The sequence below is a fragment of the Canis aureus genome, chromosome 15 (assembly GCF_053574225.1).
Source record: "Canis aureus isolate CA01 chromosome 15, VMU_Caureus_v.1.0, whole genome shotgun sequence".
NCBI classification, from domain to species: domain Eukaryota; kingdom Metazoa; phylum Chordata; class Mammalia; order Carnivora; family Canidae; genus Canis; species Canis aureus.
In genome coordinates, this window is record NC_135625.1 from 12,747,191 (window position 1) to 12,771,969 (window position 24,779).

The 24,779-nt window shown below is 35.6% G+C and overlaps 1 long non-coding RNA gene and 1 pseudogene across 1 annotated transcript in view; one reads left to right on the top strand and one right to left on the bottom strand.

Moving 5' to 3' along the window:
• Positions 1-24,779, top strand: part of LOC144284276 (uncharacterized) — a 309,163-nt gene that overhangs the window by 15,754 nt on the left and 268,630 nt on the right. The window lies entirely within an intron of this gene.
• On the bottom strand, positions 4,517-4,975 carry LOC144283937 (small ribosomal subunit protein eS25 pseudogene; annotated as a pseudogene).

A 24,779-nucleotide genomic window follows, 5' to 3' on the forward strand; every position in this document is an offset into this window, starting at 1 on the left:
TCACATTTAGGTTTCTAATCCATTTTGAGGTTTTTTTGTGTAATGTTAGAAAATAGTCCATTTTGATTCCTTTACACGTAGCTGTCCACTTTTGCCAGCACAATTTACTGAAGACACTATTTTTTCCTTAGTGTATGTTCTTGCCTCCTTGGGCATAAATCAATTGACAATATAAGCATGGATTTATTTCTGGACTCTCTGTTCTGTTGATCTGTGTGCCTGTTTTTGTGCTAGTACTATACTGTTTTGATTACTAAAGCTTTGTAGTGTATCTTGAAATCTGGAATGTGATTCCTCCAGCTTTTTCTTTCTCTAGATTGCTTTGGCTATTTGAGATCTTTGTGCTTCCATACCAATTTTAGTATTATTTTTCTGGTTCTATGAAAATTGGTGCTGGTATTTTGATAGGATTTCATTGAATCTGTAGGCTGCTTTTGTTAGTGTGAACATTTTAACAATATTAATTCTTCTAACTCATGAGCATAGTATATATTTCTGTTTGTTTGTGTCACTTTCTTTCCTCAGTGTTTCACAGTTTTCAGAGTACAAGTATTTTATCTCCTTGGTTAAGCTTATTCTTAGATATATTTTTTTAAAGATTTTATTTATTTATTCATGAGAGACACAGAAAGAGAGGCAAAGACATAGGCAAAGACATAGAAGAAGTCTCCATGCAGGAAGCCCAGTGTGGGACTCAATCCTGGAGCTCTGGGATCATGTCCTGAGCCAAAGGCAGATGCTCAACTACTGAGTCACCCAGGCATCCCAGATATTTTATTCTTTATGTGCAACTGGAAATGAAATTGTTTTCATAATTTCTCTGCTTCTGTGTTATTAGTGTATAGAAACACAACCAGTGTATGGTTATTAATTTTCTATCCTGCAGTTTCCTGAATTCATTTATCATTTCTTTTTTTTAAAACAAGTCACATTTTTTTTAAAAGATTTATTTATTTATTTATGATAGACATAGACAGAGAGAGAGAGAGAGAGAGAGAGAGAGAGAGAGAGGGGCAGAGACACAGGAGGAGGGAGAAGCAGGCTCCATGCCGGGAACCTGACATGGAACTTGATCCTGGGACTCCAGGATCATGCCCTGGGCCAAAGGCAGGTGCTAAACTGCTGAGCCACCCAGGGATCCCCTCATTTATCATTTCTAATAGTTTTTTGGTATTGTAAGACTTTCTATACATAATATAGTATCATCTGCAAATAGTGACAGTTTAGATTCTTTACCAATATGGATGCCTCTAATTTCTTAGTCTTGTCTGAATACTGTGGCTAGGACTTCTGGTACTGTGTTGAATAAAAGTGGCAAGAGTGGACATCCTTATCTTGTCTTTCATCTTAAAGAGAAAGCTCTCAGTTTTAAACCATTGAGTATAATGTTAGCTGTGGGTTTTTCATGTATGGTCTTTCCTATGTTGAGATACATTTCCTCTAAGCCCACTTTGTTGAGAGCTTTTACCAGGAACAGATGTTGAGTTTTTTCAAATGCTTTCTCTGCATCTGTTGAGATGATCATATGGTTTTTATCCTCCTTTTGTTCATTTATCATGTTGATTGATATGCAAATAGTGAGGCATCCTCACATATCCAGAATAAATCCCATTTGATCATGGTGGCTGATCTTTTCAATGTATAGTTGAATTCAGTTTGCTAATATTTTGTGAGGATTTTTGCATCTGTATTCCTTAGGGATTTTGGCCTGTGGTTTTCTTTTTTCCTTGTGACGTCTTTGTCTGGTTTTGATATCAGGGTAATTTCAGCTTTGTATAATGAACTTGGAAACTTTCCTTTCTCTTTTATTTATTTATATTTATTTATATTTTGTAATAGTTTTAGGAGACCAGGTATTAATGCTTCTTTAAATATGGTAGAATTCATTTGTAAATCCATATGGTTCTGGACTTCTGCTTTTTAGTAATTTTTAATTACTGATTCAATTTGTTACCAGTAACTAGTCTGTTCAGATTTTTTGTTTCCTCCTGATTCAGTTTTGGAAGACTGTATGTTTCTAAGAATTTATCTATTTCTTCTAGGTTATCCAACTTTTTAGCATATAATTTTTTGTAGTATTCTCTTATAATCCTTTGTATTTCTGTGGTGTCTGTTATTTCTCTTTTGTTTCAGATTTTATTTACTTGAGCCCTTTCTGTCTTTTTGTTGATGAGAGGCTGGAAAAGGGTTTATCAATTTTGTTGAAAGTCTGTTCTGTCTGGCATAAGTATTGCTACCTCAGCTTTTTATTTTCTTTCATTTTCATAGTTAATATTTTTCCATGCCTTCATTTTCAGGCAGCATATAAATGTGTCTTTTTTTTTATGCATTCCCTATGTCTTTTGATTAGATTATTTAGGCCATTTACATTTAAAGTAATTATTGATAGGTATATACTTGCTGCCATTTTATTCTTTATTTATGCTTGTTTTTCTTGTTCTTACATGTTCCTTTCTTTGTCTTTTGCACTCTTTCTTTGTGTTTGATGGGTTTCTATAAAAACCCATTTTAGTTTTCCTTTTCTTTATTTTTCTGTATATCTATCATAGATTTTGGGTTTGTGGTTATCATGAGGTTCATAGATAATATCCTAGGAATATAGAAATCTGTATTAAGTTGATGGTCATTTAAGTTCAAACACATTTAAAAAAAGGTTTTTAATTTCTGTTTACTCCCTCCTCCACATTTTATATATGATGTAAGAAAATTACTAAGAAAAAGATGTAAAATATGACAATATTATATGTATATATATATATGTTGTCATATTTTACATCTTTTTCTTAGTAATTTTCTTACATCTACGTATGTCCACTTCTTTTCTACTTAAAAAAGTCCCTTTAAAATTTCTTGTAAGGCTGGTTTAGTGTTGATAAATTCCTTGACCACTAAAACTCTAGTGGGCACAGGCTGGTGTGGTCCCTGGGCTCTCCATGCAGTGGATGCCCTGACAGGAAAGCCTAAGCTAAAGTGGGTGCATCTTGGGGCATCCTAGGAGCATTCAGTGAGGGTGTGCCCTGATGGAGCAACTGGAGATGAGATGAGGTGGTATGCCAGCCAGGAGGTTCCTGGGCTCTCTCTGCAGAGGGTGCTCTAGTGGGGTGGCTAGAGCTAAGGCAGGATACAGGCTGGGGTGTTCTGGGATACCCTGCACAAAGTGCACCCTGTCAGGATAACTAAAGCTAAAATGGATGTAGGCCAGTGTGAGTTCTGGGCTCTCTGGACAAACTATGCCCTCATATGACAACTGAAGCTAAAGTGGTGACAGGCTAGAAGTTCCCAGAGCTCTTCACACTGGGATGACCTGATGGGACAGCTAAAACTGAACTGAGTGAAGCTAGGGTACCCTCAGGCAACTCAGTGCAGGGGATACACTGTCAGAGTAGCTGGATCTGAACCAGGCAGCCAGGATGATTTGTTTAAAGTCCAAATCCTGGAGCCTTCTGTGCTAAGAGTGCCCTAGCTAGCCTACTGAAGTTAAAGTAGTATGGGCCTCGAGTGTTCTAGAGTAGTTTGCACCTATGATATGTCACCCGGGGATGAAGGATGGAACTGTAGTGAGCACAAATGGGTGTTCAGGTGCACACTGCCCCCTAGCCACCTTGGTGGGACTACTAAGGCTGCTGTGGGCTAGGAGCGAGAGCTGACTGAGGCCTCAGGCTGGTTAGGACACCCACACAATGCACTGGTATGTGTTTTCAAGGTGGAAGGGGAGTTGAGACCACCTCTCTTAGGCCTCCCAGGTGGAGAGAATTCTCACATCATCCCTGCCATTTGGTGAAGTTTTAGAGCTGTCTCATTTATATGCTACTTGTTCTTTTAAAGAGGCTTTTTTTTCTGTGCATAAGGACAGAGGAATATGTTCCCTCAGTACTGTCCCTTCCGACTGTGGCTTGCAGCATTGGGTATGGGGGTTCCCTTTGTTACTGAGTCTCTAAGTCTCCAAGTGTCTGTCTCTCTTGCTATTCTCTTTGCCATTCTATCTTTTGTTATGCAGAAGCTGTTCAGAAGGCCCTCAGTTCTTATTTAAGAAGAATTGCTCTGTAAATAGGTAAAATTTTGTATGTTTTGGGGAGTAGGTGAGTTCAGGGTGTTCTAAGGTCATTATCTTGCTCCCAACCCCAAATTCATTTAGATAGAACAAAAGAGCAAGCAATGGGCAAAAATGAAGGTAGAAAATTCAGGTGTCACAGGCACACATTCTGGGAAAACAAACTATATTCAAATCATTCTAGAATTAAGAAACCTAAATACCCTGTCCAGAAGCAACCTGGGTAAGCTTTGTTTAATTAACATTCTTGAGAAGAATTATTTGTTACATTGGTCTAAGTCATGTATCAACATCTCAAAATAAATTTTGTCTTGAATTGCCCTCTGCAGAAGATAAGAATACCTGGTATCATTGTTTTTAAAGATTGTTTACTCAACTCTCTCTTCATCACCTGAACAGCTAATCAACTTTTTCTTAATTATGGACTCTTGAATTTCTTACTCCTTAACTGCTCCTTCTCTCTAGTTTTTTTAATTTAATAAAGTTTTATTTTCCAAAAAGTGCAGTTGGTGGGATCTTGCTCATGCATCTTCACCAGGAGCTGGGGCATCTCCACCCTTGGTGTTTCTGGTGTAAATTACTTGAGCTCTGTGCTTTGAAACCAGTTTAATAAGTCCTTTACCGAGGAGCTCCTGAAGGGCTGCCCTGTCCAGAAAACCTCAAATCTTCAGTCTCTCAGAGACAACAGCTGGAGTTATAAGCTTAATAGTTGGGAACTTCCTTACAGAGTTTGTCATCTGTTGCTTTATCAAACACCAGATTATTAAACTTGTCCCAAACTTTGCCTTTAGACCACTTCTTCTTTTTGTCCTTGCCTCCAGATTTGTTCACTGGGTCTTTGTCCTTTTTGGCTGTCTTTCTGGCATCTTTCTTCTTCTTGTCATCCTCGGGTAGCATAGCAAAGCTTGGAGAACAACAGCCACCCCTGCAGCCTCGCTAAGATGTCGGACAGAAAAGATGATCCTTCTATATATTTATTGGACCTTTTCTTTTTATCATTTTGGCTTATATCACTTAATTTTACAAATGGAGTGGAAAACTCTTTTTTTCTATTTTCATATCAATCAAAACAATCTTTATTCCTAATGTTATGACACCTATAATAGTATTTAATTTAACTGCATTTTGAGACATTCAAATCTCCCTAGGACAGTGGTTTTCTAAACGTGGTTCCAGCAGCATCAGCAGCACCTGAGAAGTTGTTCAAAAGACAAATTCTCAGGCCCTGCTCTAAGCCTACTAAATCAGAAGCTATGGGAGTGGGGCCTAGCAATCTTTGATTTAACAAGTCCTCCAGGTGATTTTAATGCTAGTGAGGTATGAAAACCACTGCTTTAAAAATTCCAGTGGCCAAGCCAACCCCCAGAACAATGATTTCAGCCTCTCTGAGTGAGACCTAGATATAAGTATTTAAAAAAAAAAAAAAAAAAAACTCCCTTGGTGTTTACGGGCATCCTAAGAACCACTACTCGAGGAAAAAACATCTGAGATATTGGGCTTCTAATCTTGAGATGTTTGGGTCTCTTCTTCTTTAATGTCATCTGCATACAGCAGATGACAGGAAATGTTACATATATCAGGGACATGCACTAGCAAGTTTAGACAAAGCTTAGAAGAAACATATATTCTGAACTTAAGGTAATGTTTTTTAATGACCAAACTTGGGATCAGTACCTTCTATCAGATCACTTCTGCTTATTCTCAATATCTGAATCAGTCCTCATATTCTTCCTTCTGCTTCTCTGATTTCCTCTCTTCTTTAAATCCACATGAATTCTATGAAGGTTCCAAGTCATCTTTTTACCCATAAGCTTTGCTTTATCAATTTCTTCATCCATACCATTGATCGTTCAGAAAACCCCTATTTGCTTATGTATATCTTTTGTTTAAATCCCATCAACAGCTCTTTATAACCTACAAGGTAAAATACATGTATGTTTGCATGATTATTTTCATCCTCGATGCTCTCCCCAGCATGCTCTGTCTTCTAATAGTATAAAATCACTTGGAATTCCATGAATAAGCTTTGCCTTTGTTAATGCCTAGCACATTTTAAAGTCCAATTAAGTGTTTTTTTAGTGAATAAATAGAACTATTATTTAGTGTGTTAAAATATAAAGAGTAGGGATTTCAGCTTCTGCTGATGCTAGAATGGCTTAGTCCAACTAAGCCAGTTGCAGGTAACAGTTATAAGATCTCTTCCATACCCTAACTCCCTCAAAACCTCCAACTATTTGAAGTCAGTGAGAGAGTTGCCAGAATCAGACAGAAAATGGAGGAGTATGTACTCTTGAAAAACAAACTGAAGTAGACCAATACTATAAGAGATACTGATAGAAGCCTGTCAGGCTAGAAGGAAACTACACAACAGATAGAAAATTGGATCTATATGAAGGAATGAAGATCACTGGACATATAAATATGTAGTCAAGCATTTAAAAATCTAAATATATAAATACACAAACACACATAATTTATTTTCTTAATTTCTTTAACAAAGTAATAATTGTAACATTGAGGGATTTATAATGTGAGTAGTTGTAGCATATGTAACAATAAGAGCACAAAGAACAAATGTAAATATAACTATACGGTAGCAAGTTTATTTTATGTGAAATAGTGCAGAATTAACATTAAGTAGACTGTGTTCATTTAAATATGCATATTATAAACTTTAAATTTACCACTTTAAAAATAGCACAAATCACTGAAATGCTAATAGAGGAATCAAAGTAAAATTCTAAAAAAAAATTTGAATTTCCCATTAAAAAAACAGAAAATGAGAAAAATAAAAATAAAAAAATAAAAAAACAAAATGAGGAACAAAGGAGTAAAAAAAAAACAAAAAAAAAAAAAACAAAAAAAAAAACAAAACCCATTAAGAACAAATATAAACAAATAGTAAAATGGCAGACCAAAATGAAATCTTATTAATTACATTAAATATAAATGCCTAAATTCTATAAATAAAAGCCAAAGATTTTTAAATCAATTAATGAAGGAAGACCCAAGTATATAGTCTATAAGAGATATACATTAATTACCAAAAAAATAAGCAGGTTGAAAGTTAGAATTTAAAAAAAAGATATGCTATGCAGATTGTAATAATAAAAAGCTGGAATGGCTGTTTTATATGTTAGGGGAAAATCAACTTCCAGACAGCAAATTATACCAAATGCAAAGAGGGCAATTGAAAATGATAAAAGTATTAGTGCATCAGGAAAACATAAAAATTGTAACTATGTAAGATCCTAGTAACAGAGCTTCAAAATACATGAAAGAAAAACTGAGAGAACAAAATAAAAATAGACAAAGCCACAAGTATTATAGGAGACCTCAACACCACCTTTTCAACAGAACACATAGACAAAAATAATCAGTAGTGATGTACAAGATGTGAATGACACCATTAATCATGTTGGCCTCAAAGATGCTATGAATCATGTTGGCCTATATATAACAATATAGCCAACAATTGCAGAATAGACATTCTTTTCAAATGAATGTGGAACATTCACCCAAATAGACCATATCCTGGGCCATAGAAATGTGTCAATGCACAAATTTGAAAAGATTGAAATATTGTAGGATATGTTCTTTGACCATGATGAAAGAGATTAGAAATAATTAACAATCCATATTTTTAAAAAGTAGAAAAGCCCAAAATATTTAGAAATTTAAAAAATGCATTTTAGAATGACTCATAGGTCAAAAAGAAATTAAAGGAGTAATTAGGAATTGATTTGTAAATAGGAGAATGAACAAATTATAGTGTATTCATACAATGGAATTCTACTTAGCAGTAAAATGAACTCCTGAACAGCATGAATGATTGCCTCAGGCATCCTTTGAAGAAAAGAAGCTGGTATAAATATTTTGAAAAAATAAATTCTATGATTATATGAAATTCTGCAACAGGAAAAACTACTTTAAGGAGCGAAATCAGAACAGTGACCTTAGGGGTGAGGGATTGTAATTGTGAAGAGAAACAAGGACAATTTCTGGGAGATGGAAATGTTCTATATCATGAATAGTTTGGGTTATATAGCTGTATCCATTTGTCAGAGTTTTTTCACTGATATTTCAATGCCTTTAGTGTATGAAACATACGTCAAATGAAGACCCATAATAATAATAGTAATAATCATTATTTTTACCCATAAAATAGTTGTCATTACCATTATTATTGTTAATATTATTGAGTGGGAAATTAGTCAAAAGTATAGATATATCATAATGGCAGAATGTTTATAATTATTGAAATTGTGTGATGGTTGGTAGAGATTCTTTATATTTTTATGCTTACTTCATATATATACAGCATTTTCTATGATTAAAAGAGAAGAGAACACAAAAGTAGTGACCATCTCAGATATTCTTTTTAACACCATTCAATAACTTATATAACCTGAGAAAGGTATTCTCAAAATTAATGCAAGGAAACATTAATGGCCTTTTTCCTCTAAATTTATTCTGTGGTCTAGGTATTTTATAAGGAAGCTTTTTTTTTCTTATGAATTAAAAATCTTGATGATAACAACAAAAAAATTATTAATCTAAGGCTTCACCATTCAAAATTCATTTGTTAAGATATCACAGAAAAGACAGCATCCACATTATATACAAATCCACTTGTGCTTCACTCAATATTTCATGAAGCTAATCTGACCCTTGGGAAAGTTCTGAAATAAACTGTTTTTATTACATTTTTTTTCTCATTTTACAGAGGCTATAGTATATGATGCAGAAATATGGCCATTGTGAATGGCTATGTCTAGAATTATTAAATTTATCTCTATTGCTCAAGCCCTCTGGGTGCTTCATTTTATTATAAAAGCAAATTATATTATGCTGACTTTGTTGTTCCTCACAATTCATAATGATTGTTGCCCAGTGTATAATTTTATTAAAGATGATGTCAAATTGAATCTATAATTCCAGTTTGCAGAATTTAAGAGTGCTTTATGGTTTTTGACTTTCAGTTGTTCTTATACTTCAGCCACATCACTGCTTGATACCTTATAACTAAGGACTAAATTGTAAAGTTACCTACCAATGACTCACCTTCAATAAAATAGCAGAAGGACAATATACAGTCAAAAAATAAATTGGCATATAACAGAACCAGAAAAAAATAATGGATTGTCATTTCTGCAATATATGGGGAGTCATGATCATCATTTGTGACTTCCTCCCTGTCTCTGCATTTCATGTTTGCTTTGTCTTTAGGTAGCAACCCAGCTGGTCAGGATTCATTACCAGATGGTATAACTTAAACCTTCACACCCGCAACAAATTCTGAGCATTTTTGTGTCATGCCCATATAGGGTAGCACTTGTCAAGAACTTTCTTTTCTTAAAGACTTTAAGTTTTATAACATTTTAGGCTTACAATAAAATTAAGAGGAAGGTACAGGGATGTCCCCAAACCCCCTGCCCCATATATGCATAGTTCCCTATTATCAATATCAGTCATCAGAATGGTACACTTTTTACCAAGTATAAATCTCCATTGACACTTCATAATCACTCAAAGTCCATAGTTTACATTAGGGTTTCTCCTTGATTGTGTATTTAGGGGTTTGGACAAATGCATGATGACATACATTTATCATTATATCATACAGAGTATTTTCACTGACTTAAAAATCCTCTATGCTTTGCCTGCTCATCCTCCCCTTTTCCCAACCTCTGTCAGCCACTCATCTTTTTAGTGTCTACATAGTTTTACTTTTTCCAGAATGTCATATAGTTGGAAGCATATGATACTAATGACTAACTTTTTTCACTTAGTAGTATGCATTTAAGTTACTTCCATGACTTCATGGTTTGATAGCTTATTTCTTTTTAGCACTGAATAATATTCTATTGTCTGGGTATGCTGCACTTTATCCATTCACCTACTGAAAGACATTTTGGTTGCCTCCAAATTTTGGCAATTATAAATCAAGCTACTATAAACATCTGTGTGCAGGTTTTTGTGTGGGATTAAGTTTTCAGCCCCACTGGGTAAATACCAGGGAATGCAATTGCTGGATCTTAGGGTAAAAGTATGTTCCAATGAACTCCTTACCACTAGATAAGGTACTACTAGGAGGTGTCCTAGAACCTCACTCACTATTCAAAGGGTGGTCCTTCAACCAACAGCCTGAGCATCACCTACGAGCTGGTTAGAAATTTGGGTTCCATTATCCTACCCTAGTCTCAATTTAGATCTGTGTTTTAACCAGATTATCCCAGTGACTCATGCCACGTGGATTGTTTATTAAACATTGCTCCTAGAGAATACTTTGGATCCTTGATGCATAATTTACTGTCTGTCTTACACAGCAGCAACCATAATCCTCTCCTGAGTCCTTATATGTTCTAACCAACGTGGTATCTCCCAAGGGTCACATTGACTTGATATTTCTGAGCCAGTTGAGTCCAAGATGGGAATTAGAGGTGCTTCCTGTCAGAGGCACAGGAGTAGCTCTCTAGATGGAGAGAATTGAAGGGCTGATAAACCCTCAAACATCCCCATAGCTACCTAGTACATGAATTTGGCATCTCTTTTGTATAAGGCAGTGGTGTCGAAACTACTATATATATTGCTGGCATACTCCTAATGCTCAGCAGCAGCCACTGTGGAGGGTCAAAGGCAGAGATAAGGCAGGCTAGACTCCAGCTGTCCAATATGTCAACCTGGGCAGCTCCTTTTGTGTCCATTTGATATATTAGAGTTCCACTTAAGCTTCCTTTTTGGAAAAAAAAAAATCCAAATAACAGTTTCTGCTAAAAAAAAAAAAAAAAAAAGTAAAAGGTTAAAAATCTCTGGCTTCCATATGACCAGAAGCCATTAAGTTACACACGGTTCTCAGGAGAGGTAACAGAGTAACCCCTTATCTCATACCACTTCCGGGAAATATCCAGTTTATCAGGTGAGTTACTTAGATCGATTTGCTGAAAAGTTAGTCTAGAAAGTTAATTTTTAGTTCTGGCTTTGGCAATACATATACTAGAAAGTTAATTTTTAATGGGAAAATACGTGAAAGACTGATTCAACTTTAATATGTAAGAGGGAAAGCTGGACAATTATTTGTGGTGCTGGGTAAGAGTAAGAAAAGATAGGTTAAGAAAAGTTGGACTGTGTGTTTGTATACATGAATATAGATACAGATTTTTTTAAAACTAAATTCTCACTTGGACTCCATAAACAATTATTACCTAATTTATTTTTTTTAAGATTTTATTTATTTATTTTACAGAGAGAGAGAGAGCAAGCGCCAGCAGGGGAAGGGGCAGGGGGAGAGAGAAAAGCAGACTCCCCACTGAGCAGGGAGCCCTATGAGGGGCTTGATCCCAGGACCCTGGGATCATGACCTGAGCTGAAGGCAGACACTTAACCAACTGAGCCACCTAGGCACTCCTCACTTGTTCTTTTTAAAGAACCACAGTGCAATTTTTTTTTTCAGGTTCACTATTAGGAAATTACATAGTGTGCCAAAGTAACTGGTTTATTCTTCTCTCATGATCCCTATGACTACTTCCTGATATCGTGTTTCCTCTTTTCTCTGTTGGCTATTAAAGCTCATTGCCAAATATTTGGCCTACCTCTCGCAATGATGAAATTATGTGCTATTGTGAAGTTTTTCCTTAGCTTCAGATTGTTTTACTACCACTGTTTTCTCTTTGGCCCCTGATTCTCCTTGGCCTGCTCTTAAATTGATGCTGTGTATTACTTTGCATTCTTAGCATGCCTTGTTTTATCAGTATCCATTTCTAAAGGTTAATTATGTCACCACATAATTGAGAGAAAGGTGACTGCTTCAAAAATACGTTCTTTGAATTTATTATTTTTAGAAACCATACTTTGTTTTTAATATGGAAAAAGATATGCCAAGAGAAAACAAGTTTGAGTAATTGGGAAAGGAGCCGTGTCCTATCCTTCATGAATGCAAGCCATGAGTGGTCATTGTGGGAGTGGTTTTTAAACACTGGTTGTGTTAGAGGTTGCAGCTTAAGATTAGCTAGTGTCCCAAACCAGACACACATGAATTCTATTACATCAGATAAATTAGGGGATATATACATAGTTATTTTTAAAATTGTTATATGTTATTTTAAAAATTGTTTAATTAATCCAATTAATATATAAAATTACCTGTTATATGATCTGTGACCCAGCTTGACATTTCTTCTCAGGTATGAAAGAATCTAAGAAGGAACTTACTGGGGACAAAGGAAAGGAATGGGGGTCAGTAGAAGAGTGTGAATTGTAGTTTCACCATCAGATTTTATAATCCCACAGCAACCTAAATCCAGAACCTGGGAAGAAAAGAAACTCATTCCCAATATTTTGTCCTAACCACTATGCACCTGCTTTTTAATAACTTCATGTTTTCTTACTATATCATATGGCTGCGTACCAAAATCTTACCAACAATAAACTAGCTCTGTACTTTTCATATGTCAGCACTCAGTTGGAAAAAAGTATAATGATTCGTGAAATTATTTAAACTTCTTGATCATCCTTGTCCACAAAAATACGTCAGCCACAGATGTGAGCCACAAAGGTGAGGTTAGATTTTCCTGTAGCCATCTTATAAAAAAAAAAAGTAAAACAACCAGGTGAAATTTATTCAAATATATTTTATGTTAACTAGTATATATAAAATATTCTTATTTTATTTTAGATATACTTATTCTAACCTGAAATTAATATAAAGTTGTTAATTGGATGCTTATTTTACAGCATTTTTATTGTATGAGGTCTTCAGTAGCTGGTGTGTATTTTACAGTCACAGCACATTTCAATTTGGTCTAGCTATAATTCAAGTATTTGGTAGCTACGTGAAGCTAGTGGCTACTATGCCAGATAGCATAGTTCTGGACCATTACTCTTATGCCTAGTGGTAAATCCCACACCATCCAGCATTATTTCTTTTGCTCACTGCCATATACAATTTCCTAAGGAGGTACACGTTAATTAATGATTTGCATGCCCAAGTCAGTTTCATCCTTCATACTGACTCTGGATTAACTACATGACTTCCATGTTTGTAGTTCCTTGGTCTCTTCAAATCAAAGGAATTTCATCTCCCTTCGGCTTCCATTACTGTCTCTTAGAACCACACCAAGCACTTTGCGTTCAAGTGAAACCATGATAGCTTTGAAGTCTTACACTTCTGCTATGTTTCTCCCAGCCCAGAGCCTCCATCCTTTCCACTTGACCAGTCCTTCATCTTTGCTCTTTGGCCACACTGAGAGCGCAGCTTCCTGGAGGCTGAATTATATGGCTAACACTCCCAAATAAGTGAGATTATCCAAGGAAGTGAAATCATATTACTTTAATTAGTGAAAGAAATTTGATTTTTAGGGACTTTACTTGTTGAAGCATGGGTTATGAACATATTCTCATATTACAGGTTTCATTATTATGTGGGGCCATGATGTTTATTATGAATTTATCCAAGAGAGAACATGCCTGACTTAGTAGAACATGCTAAAGAAATATACCAGATGATTTATCTTACATATCTGGGCAAATTGAAGCCAAATTTGAATTGACAAATATAATTAATAATAAAGTCTATATCAAGTTTAAGAACAGATTTATTTATGATTATTTATATAGGTATAGAAAATTCAAAAAATTTATTTATCTACAATGTTCTTTAACATGCCATTGATTAAAATTTATACAGTCTGTGCTTGGAAATTGCACACTATATAGTCTGTAAGTGGACAAGATTTTTCTATTAAAAAGATTGAGTATAAGTTTGACATTGGTCTTCCTTATTGATTCAAATAAATATTCCAAAAGTGAGATGGGGGTATTATCTGAAGGAAAATGAATTTAAACTAAAGGATCTACTACACCTTATCTTTTAAAGCAACCATTGGAACTGCTAAAGGAGTAATTGCATTAATGTTGATGCTAAATGTTCCTTTAACTGTTTGGAAGGATTTTATCTGCCATTAATATTCATACCATGTGATAATTCAAGCAGCAAAATATGTGAACGTGATGTTCCTGCCTTCTACAGAGCTATTATTTTTTGCTTTTCACATTTATGTACACTGAGGAAATGGATAGAATCACCTGCAGTTAATCAAAAGGGTGAATTTTATCTAATATATCTAGGAAAAAATTTAGGGCATTTCCCCTGAACCACTATTAAGTTGTAGTAGGGGTGCTGAACCTGCTAGTGACATTCACATTAGGTCACTTCCCATATGTACAGCAATACAATGGAACCATAAGACAAGGAAAGAGCAGAAATCCCTGTGGTCCTTGCTTCTAGAGTTTGTAAAAGGAAAGAAAGGTTCGAATTCTCTAAAATCGTCAGCACTAAAACATAGCTCAATTCTCCCTAGCAAAGATCAAGTAAGGAAGGCTAATCTTGTTTTCTAGATACTTCACTCTTTTTCCTGGGCATCTTTACTTTCTGCTTGGCCTGAAAGTCTCTTAAAGAGAAAATCACATTTTGAAATGACTTTTTAGTAATACAAACATAATAGTTCCGAATACATCAGTGTCATAGTAATTGTGTTCAGAAGTTAAGATAAGCTGAACACTACAAAGCACTCACTGAATATCTTTCCCCCAAGTGGCATTAATACCCATAAAACACGCAATTTTAGTGACAAATTCACTGATATTTTATCTATAGGAACTATCACAAGACAGCCATGTTAAATGGGAATATGAAAAGATGTTTCAAGAATAAAATTAGGAAATATAATCCTTTCTTAAATATTTATGGGCATTAGAGATATTCCATGAAAATTTAGATTTGGCTCACTTTTGCTTATAGTTAAATATCAGCTCAATGGGATAAGCATTTCATTACTGAATGGTGGATTTTCTGATCATGGATTAAGATGGTTTCTGCTTCCCCAGCTGCCAGGTACATGCCACCACATAAGATTCTTTATAAGTCAACAAGCCAACCTGGAACTCACAATTCATTGAGCACATTTTCCTCTCTGAATTGGGTATCATTTCCAAAGCTATTATGACAAACTCCATCTGTATCTTAAAGTTCAATGATAAAGTGCCATCAATTTGAGAGACTATGAAGACCTATTTTATCAAAGATCAGAGGCTTTGGATTAAACATGCCTGAAGTCAAATCAGAGCTCTGCCTGTCACTGTTTCTGTTAATTTAAGGGTGTTGTTTTTTTCTCTTTAGGAAGTAGGGGGAAAAGCACTAAGCTTTGAGGCTACTTTAAATGACCACTACTGTGGACTGAATGTCTGTGTCAGGCATATGTTGAAAGTCATATGTTGAAATTCTAATCCCGAAGGTGATGATAATAGGAGATGGGGCCTTTGATTAGAGTTCTTATAAGAGAGATCACACAGAGATCCCTGGCCTCTTCTGCTAGGAAACAGGAGAGCACCATCTGTAAGGCTGTCCCTCACTGGACATTGAATGTGCTCTCACTTTGATTCAGGACTTGCCTCTAGAATGGTGAAAAATAAATGTTGGTTGTTTATAAACTACATAGTCTATGGCATTTTGTTACAGGAGTCTAATAGGTGTAAGACAACCACCAGTAACATTTCTTCAGATTGCAGTCAAGGTGCTTTTTAAAAATGAAAATGAGCTTGGGGGGCACCTGGGTGGCTCAGTCGGTTAAACATCTGCCTTCGGCTCAGGTCATGATCCCAGGGTCCTGGGATCAAGCTCCATACCCAGCTCCCTGCTCAGTGGAGAGCCTGTTTAACCCTCTCCCCACCCCTACCCTGCTTGTTCTCTCTCTGCCTCTCAAATGAATAAATAAAATCTTAAGAAAAAGAAAAGAAAATGATACTGGTATTGGCTTGTTTAAAACACATCAGCCAGTTCCCATCACACTTACATAAATGTCTAAACTTCCCTGGATCCCCAGAGCCCTCTGATCTTATCTGGTAACTTCTAAATTCCTTGCCTACTGTGTACCTCATCAGTGGTCATGCCCAGACTTCTTACCTCGTGTAGCCAGCCATTCATCAGGCAGCAGAAAGGCCACACTTGGCCTGGGCTGATTGAGGAGCACTTTTTACCAGTCCCTACATGTCTGATGCTTTCTTAGGTTCCACTTTGCTAATCCTCCTGGTGGACTTTCTGGGTCACCGCAGCCAAAGGAAACCTGGATAGTCCACCACAACACTGACTGCCACTGCCTAGTTCAAATTCAGTTTCAATTATATGATTAACACAAAAATTATCTGCAGTCCCTCTCCACTAAAATATAAGCTACACGAGAGCAAGGTCTTTTTTAATCAATTGGCATAGGCATAGAGCCTAATGGTACTGGTGCAAGATTAGTCCTAAATAAAGGTAAATTCTTTCCCCTCATATCATTGAATAAATATCTACTGTGAACAAAATAGTGTTAGTTAAGGGAACTAAAAACTCTACCATAAAGTCTCTGCCTTCAGAAATTTGCAATGTAACAAGAAAGTCAACAACAAAAATAACAACAATATAAAAATTTACATGAGAAGTTGAATTTTAAAATAGAATTTTGATAGATGCCTTGAAATCAAAGGAAATGGGTAGAACGTAATGTTGTAGGAGCACATAATCGGGAGCTGAGAGACTCCAAAAAAAAAAAAAAAAAGGTTTTGTAAGGCAAGATTTGAGTTAAGTTTTAAGCATAAGTAGACCAAAAAAGTAAGATGAGCTTGAAAAATCGTAATGCAGTAAATTATCATAAGCAACAAATTCAGTATTGCACCATCTATTTATGTATCTATCTATTTTTGTGTTTGACAATATTTGGAGAGCCAACTGTTGTCAAGAGGCTGGGCAATATAGTCTTTATTTGGGTGCATGACTAATTCAAATAAAACTATGGTTTTGTTACTCAGGAAAAAGGAATTACAAGGACTAGGCCAGGTAACTAACATTTTTCTGCTACTGCAGCACCCTATTTTGCAGATAATTAGCTAGAGACACATGTAAATAACTTATCTAAGGTCTTCCATTTAATAAGTAGTTCATTCGAAGAATATCTCCTTCTTAAATGGCATTAGATTTGTCAATGTTATCTAAGGTAATACCTATATATAGTATTGTATGTTGATTCAGCTAATAAAAATATAGGGAAGGTCTAGGTGTAGTAACTACCTTGAACTTTTAGAAACAATTTAAAGTCATTTAGAGAAATAAAATCTTTCAGAATTAGATGTACTTTATTCATATAAGTTAATTAGAATATGGGTGGCTCAGCTGGCTCAGTGGTTTAGCGCCGCCTTTAGGGCATGATCCTGGAGACCCAGGATCGAGTCCCATGTTGGACTCCCTGCATGGAGCCTGCTTCTCTCTCTGCCTGTGTCTCTGCTTCTCTCTCTCTCTCTCTCTCTGTGTGTCTCTCATGATAAATAAATAAAATCTTTAAAAAATAAAAAAGGAAAAAAATTAGAATAATATAAAGTACATGATAGAAGTGTACATTCATACACTTATATAAAGGAGGTAAAGGAGCATCTGAGTTGCTCAGCTGGTTAAGCAGCTGACTCTTGATTTTGGATCAGGTCATGATCTCAGGGTTGTAATATAGAACCTCAAGTCTGGCTCTGCACTCAGTGCAGAGTCTGCTTGATGTTCTCGCTCTTCCTCTCCATCTGTCCCTCCCCACAATCATGCTCACTCTCTCTCCCTCTAAAATAAGTAAGTAAAATCTTTTTTAAAAAATAAAGAAGGAAAATAATTTAGGGACTTAACTTTGCTCTGGAGAGATGTATTTAGATAGATTAAAGGTCTAGGGTGGGATTCTAACATAGAATTGGCAAAATTGCTGAGTAAGAGAATGAATTCACAGAACACTATTCTCTCTTCCTTCTATAATGCTATATAAGGTTTACCTTTCTATTTGTGAAAACAAATAAACAAAACAACCCCCCCAAAACATTAGAATGTTAGCCAAACAAATAAATAAAAACCTTAATAGCTCACAGAAACATTTGATTGGTTCAGACATGTGTAGAGATTTTGCTTAGAGGATGCCAGAGAAAATGATGGAGTAAGGAATTCAAAAGTCCATCCTTCCATAAAAGCAACAAATATCCTGGCAAAAACTATCAGAATCAACATTCTCAGTAATCTGGAATCTAACCAATAGCTTGCAGCAACCAGTGGAATGCTTAATTCAGAAAAAAAAAATGGCTGTAAGAACACAGAGCATTGTGGTGTTTTAACTTACCCTGGTCCCATCCCCTACTCAACACCTTGGCAGTGGCCTTGAAGATAACAACCCCCATTTCCAGTACAAATTCCAATGCTGGAGAGAGAAAAATGGATCTCATTTGTAAAGAATTGTTTGTTTTGACTTGTATGATAGCTCCCTAGAGGTCTGGCTGAAAGGTCAGTGTTTGTCAAAAATATTTGTAGGCAAATATATTAGTTATTGCTGCTTGGGGCAGTGCATGAAATTTGGGGCCAAAAAAGACCAACAAAAGAATTTTGGAAAAAAGTCTGAGGAATGAGATGCTTTGGGGAATAAGGACTTTAAAAAAGCTTTGACATATTCCTGGGGACCTACAAGGCCATGCACATGTTCAAGAAAGACCTGAGAAGCACTAAGCTCTCATTTCTGGCTGACCTTCAAGTTCTATACAAGCAAGATGTGAAAGCTAAGGCCGAATTCAGATTGCCTAGCTGAGTGTTAAAGGTATGTCCCAACACACACACAGTGGATCTGGAAATACTGTCCTATCACTAGCTGACTACTAAACTAAAGAAGAGAGATTTCAGGGTAAAACATGACAAAGAATACAAACTACAAAATTAGTTCAGAAAAAAAATAACTAAACAAACAAAAAAACAACTACAAAAGCAGAAGACAAATGGGAGGAGAATTGGATTTTCAAAGTTGCCACATAATATTTTAAATGTCCAGTTTTCAAAAAAGACAATTATGAAGCATATAAAGAAACAATAAGAAATGTCCAATAGACAGAAAAAGGGAAAGGAATAGAAATTGTCTTTGAGGAAGCCCAGATATTGAACTTAATACATAAAGACTTTGTCATCTAATTTAAATTTGTTCAAATAGATAAAGGAAACCATGGCCAGAAAACTAAAGGAGATCATGAATGTGTTTCACTAAATAGAGAATATCAATGAAGAGATATAAATTATAAGAAGGAACTAAATTGAAAATCTGGAATTGAAAAGTACAATAATGAGAAATGAAAAATTTACTAGAAGGGCTCAGTAACAGAAGTGAACAGGCAGAGGAAAGAATTAGTGTACTTAAGGATTTGTCAGTTGAGATTATCCAGTCTGAGTAATAGAAGTAAAAAAAAATGATGAAAAAAGAACAGAGCTTAAGTGAGATACCATCAAACATATCAAATGGATATAATGAGTCTTAGAAGAAGAAAAGTGAAAAAAGAAGAATGGAATGAATATTTGAAGTAATAGTGGGAAACAGACATATCATACTCAAACTGTTGAGAAGCAAATACAAAGAATCTTGAAAATAGTAAGAGAGAAGCAGCTTGTAACATGCAAGGGAGTCCTCAGTAAGAGAATAATATCTGGTTTTTCTCAGAAATCATGGATTCTAGGAGACAGTAGGGTGATATATATAAAGCTCTGGGGGAAAATAGCAACAACTTTCTTTTTTTAAAGATTTTATTTATTCATGATAGACAGAGAGAGAGAGAGAGAGAGAGAGAGAGGCAGAGACACAGGCAGAGGGAGAAGCAGGCTCCATGCCGGGAGCCCGACATGGGACTCAATCCCGGGACTTCAGGATCACGCCCTGGGCCAAAGGCAGGCGCTAAACTGCTGAGCCACCCAGGGATCCCCAATAGCAACAGCTTTCAACCAAGAATTCTACATTTGATAAAACTGTACTTCAAAATTGAAGGAGAAACTAAGACATTTCTAGAGAAAACAATAACAAAATGATAGTCATTGCTAGTATATTTGTTCTATAAAAGGTGCTAGAAGCACAAAAAAGTGCTAAGTGCTACCCTTACCTTCAGGGTAAAATGGAAGGAGCTACACAATAACTTGAATCCATGTGAAGAAATGGTGAACAGCAGAGAGGGTAAATACACAGGTAAACATTAAAGTCAGTATTTGGGTAGCCCGGGTGGCTCAGCCATTTAGCGCCACTTTCAAGTCCAAAGCCTGATCCTGGAGACCTGGATTGAGTACCATGATGGGCTCCCTGCATGGAATCTGCTTCTCCATCTGCTTCTCTCTCTCTCAGTGTCTCTCATGAATAAATAAATAAAATCTTTAAAAAAATAGTCAGTATTCATATATTTTGGGTTTATAACATTTATTTTCTATTATCTAATTTAAAACTAACTGCATAAAACAATAATGATAAATTTATATTAATCGACTCACTCTATGTATAAAGACATAGTTTATGATAATAATATAAAAGGTGAGATCAAGCTACATATACCAAGTTTTAAAACTGCTGAAAATGAGTTGGTTTCATCCAAGATAGATAATTATAAATTAAAATGGTAATCGTAATCTACAGGTTAACCTCTAGGAAAATAACTCACAAATATAGAGTAAAAGACAAAGGAATTAAAAAGGTACATAGAAAAATATCTGTTTAATGCAAAGAAAGCAGTAATGGAAGAATTGAAGTACAAAAAAGATACAAGACATAGAAAATAAGTTGCAAAATGGCAGAAATAAATCTTCCTTTATCAATAATTACATTAACTGTAAATGGATTAAAATCTATTAAAAAGCAACTAAAATTGGCAAAATGGATAAATAAAAATATCCACCAACCTATGATATCAATGAGAGACTCATGTTCAGTTTATAGACTCAAATATATGGTAAATGAAAGTATAAAAAGGATATTCTGAGTTAGTAACTGGCAAAAAGAGTTGGAGTAGCTAGTTATTAGATAAAACAGACTTAAAGACAAAAATTCTTATAAGACACAATGATAAAAGGGCACTCCATCAATAAGATGGAAAACAGAGGCCCAAATACAAAAGCAAAAGCTGACAGTGATAGAAATAGTTGAATAATACTACTCCAGTACTCCTTTTAAATAATGAATAGAACAACTAGAGATTGACAAGGAAATAGAAGCTCAAAAACACTACAAACAAAACCTGACAGACATTAATGGAGTACAATAGCACTACAAGGAGAGCACACATCCTGCCTAAGTGCACATAGAATGTCCTCTTGGATACTCCATACATTACACCACAAAACAAGTCTCAGACATTTAAAATGGTTATAATCAGGGCAGCCTGGGTGGCTCAGCGTTTTAGCGCCGCTTTCAGCCCAGGGCCTGATCCTGGAGACCATGGATCGAGTCCCATGTTGGGCTCCTGAATAGAGCCTGCTTCTCCCTTTGCCTGTGTCTCTGCCTCTCTCTCTCTCTCATAAATAAATACAATCTTTAAAAAAATAAAATGGTTATAATCATGCAAAGTATGTTCTTTGACCATAGTGAAATGAAATTAGAACTCAATTACAGAATGAAATTTGGAAAATACTCAAATATTTGAAAATTAAACAATGCACTCCTAAGTGACCAATGACTCAAAGAAGAAATCACAAGAGATTTGAAAAAACACTGTTCCTAGAGAGACAGAAATCACAATTTATCAAAACTTACATTATAAAAGAGATACTAATTCAATATCCAAATCTTCTACCTTGAGAAACTAGAAAAAGGAGAGCAAATAAAACCTACAACAAGTAGAAGACAGGGAATAGAAAACATTAGAATAGAGATAAATGATTTCAGTAATAGAAAATCAATAGACAAAACCACCAAAATCAGCAAAGCTGGTCCTTTCAAAAGATCAACAAAATTGAGAAACTTTAGCTAGAAACAAAAAGAGAGTCATGTGACTGCAAATTATTTTTTTAAATTTTGTTTATTTATTTATTCATGAAAGACACAGATAGAGAGGCAGAGACAGGCAGAGGGAGAAGCAGGCTGCCTTTGGGGAGCTTGTGCTACTTGATCCCAGGATCCCTTGATCACACCCTGAGCCAAAGGCAGACGCTCAATCACTGAGTCACCCAGGCATCCCATGACTGCAAATTATTAAATTTAGGAAAGATATTGAAGCCAGACAAGACATCATAAGAAAAGAAAATGCCTACCAATATCTCATGAATATAATTGCACAGACCTTCAACAAAATACTAGCAAACTGAATCCAGTAGCATATTGAAAGAATTGTACATTATGACCAAGTGTTATTTATCTCCTGAATTCAAGAGATGTTCAACTTAAGAAAATCAGTCAGTGGTGGTATGCCATATTAGTAGCATGAAGGGGAAAACACATCATTATCTCATTAACACAGAGACAAAAAGGATTGACAAAATTTCGTGTTCTTTCATGATAAAAACACTCCACGAAGAAGAAATAAAAGGAAGCTTTCTCAACCTTTTAAACAGAATCCATGAAAGGCCCACAGCCCAAAAACATAATGGTGACACTGAAAATTTTTCCCCATGGTCAAGAGTAAGGCAATGATATCTATGTGTAAAAGAATGAATTTTCTGCCCTACCTCACACCATATACAAAGATTAACACAAAGTGTTTAGAAGACCTAAATGTATGAGCTAAAACCAAGAAAACTCATAGAAGAAAACATAATTATAAATCTTTATCACTTTAGATTAGGCATTGGTTTCATAAATAGAACAACAAAAAACGTGCAACAAAAGGAAAAGTAAATAAATCAGACTTCATTAAAGTTAAAAAAAAAAAAAAGGTTTGTGCGTAAAAGGACATCACTAAGGAAGTGAAAGGACTACCCCTACAATGAGAGAAGGTATCTGCAAATCTTGTATCTTCTAAGGGTTTAGTGTCCAGAAAAATATAAAGAATTCTTACAACTCAGCAAACAAAAGACAAACCAATTAAAAATGAGCAAAGGACTTGAACAGATATTTCTCCTAAGGACCAATAGTACATGAAATGATGCTCAGCATAATTAGGCATTCGGGAAAAGTAAATCCAAACTACAATGAGCTAATATTTCACACACAGTAGGATGGGTGTAATTTTTAAAAATCCAGAAAATAATAAATGTTGGTGAGGATGTGGAGACATTGAAAGTCTCACCCATTGCTGGTGGGAATATGTAAGATGCCAGGACTGTGAGGAACAGTTTGGCAATTCCTTAAATAGTTAAACATAGAGTTAAGGTGTAACTCAGCAATTTTATGACTAGGTAATTACCCAAGAGAATTGTAAACACTTACCCAAAAAAAATACTTGTGTGGGAATATTTATAGCAGCATTATTCACAACACCCAGAAAGTCAAATGTTCATCAGCTGATGAATAGATAAAAAATATGTGGCAGATCCATACGATGGGATGCATTTAGCCCTAAGAAGGAATGAAATACTGATATATGCTACCACATGGGTGAAAACTTCTACTTTGGTGAGTAAAGGAAGCCAAACACAAAAAGTCACATGTTGTTAGATTTTGTTTGTATGAATCATCCAGATCAGGCTAATCCAGAGAGAGAGAAAATAGTTGCCAGGGGCTCAGGGAAGAAGGGAGTGGGAAATGATGGCTATATGGGTATGTGGGGTTTCTTTGAGATGATGGAAATTATTTGAAATTTAATAGTGATGTTTGCTCAACATTTTGGATATATCATAAACCACTGAAGTGGTACGCTTTAAGATCATGGTGAATTTAAATTATGCGAATTTCATCTCAATTCCTAAAAACTATTTTGCCTAGAAGAAAGACGTTTGCTTCAGGCACTTCATCTTTTTTTTTCTAGGTCCAACAGCCCCCACAGCTTGCTTCTCTCCACATTTTATATTTCCCTACTAGTGACTTTGAGAAACATACTGCTTTTCCAAACATCATCCTGCTAAAATTCAAGGAAGTAAGAGTTTTGTGTTTTGCTTTGGTATATTGGGATGATGAAGTACATCTGAATTATTCTCAATAAATTACCGTAAAATAATGACCTTATTGTTGGCTAAGCTCAGGGAAGATAATGAACTACTCAATTCGGATCTATTTAGGCTGCTTTTTGTGATAGTTGCCAGACCAGCTGTTTATGTACCATAACTTCCTCAGAGCTTCCTTCTTTGGGTGAAAGACTTTTTCCCCCCTGTCTTCTGATCAAAGCACTCTGCCTGACAAAAGTTCACAAAGTGAGTGTGCCTGTGTCTTCTCCAAAGCACCTTTGTCTTTGTGGTGTGGGTGGGACCTTGTCATCCTCTAGTGGCTAGCCTCGAATGCTACATTCGAAATCAGTGGTTACTTGAGGCCTCGCCAGCAGATAACTGTCTCGCAGCATCCACCGCTGTACTCTGAGCAATTTATCCTGGATGACTTCCAGATGATTGTATCTCACGTTCACTGAGCTCTGCTTTAGCTATTCGAATGGAACATATTACTCTGTTATCTTCCTTTCTTACCTTTATTTCTCTGTTCTCCTTGCATGCTTTCAGATGTCAAAATATTCTGTGGACTTTTTTTCCTGTCTTCAGACTCACTTGTCACTATTGGAAGTAGAATCCTATTAATAGCAAAGATGCATAAAATAGTTTTCTCAATCGTTTGAAAAGGTAAGCATTACAAAGATAGTGTGTACTACTCCACTCGCCATATATGTAAACTTTTCCCTGTACACCGAACAGCCCTAGCAGTTTCTTTTATTCGTCTTGTGGTCTTCTCAAAAAGCATGTGTGTTTCAGGTCTCAGAAATGATGGAGACATCACAAAACAGGTCATTTATTATAAAATTCTGA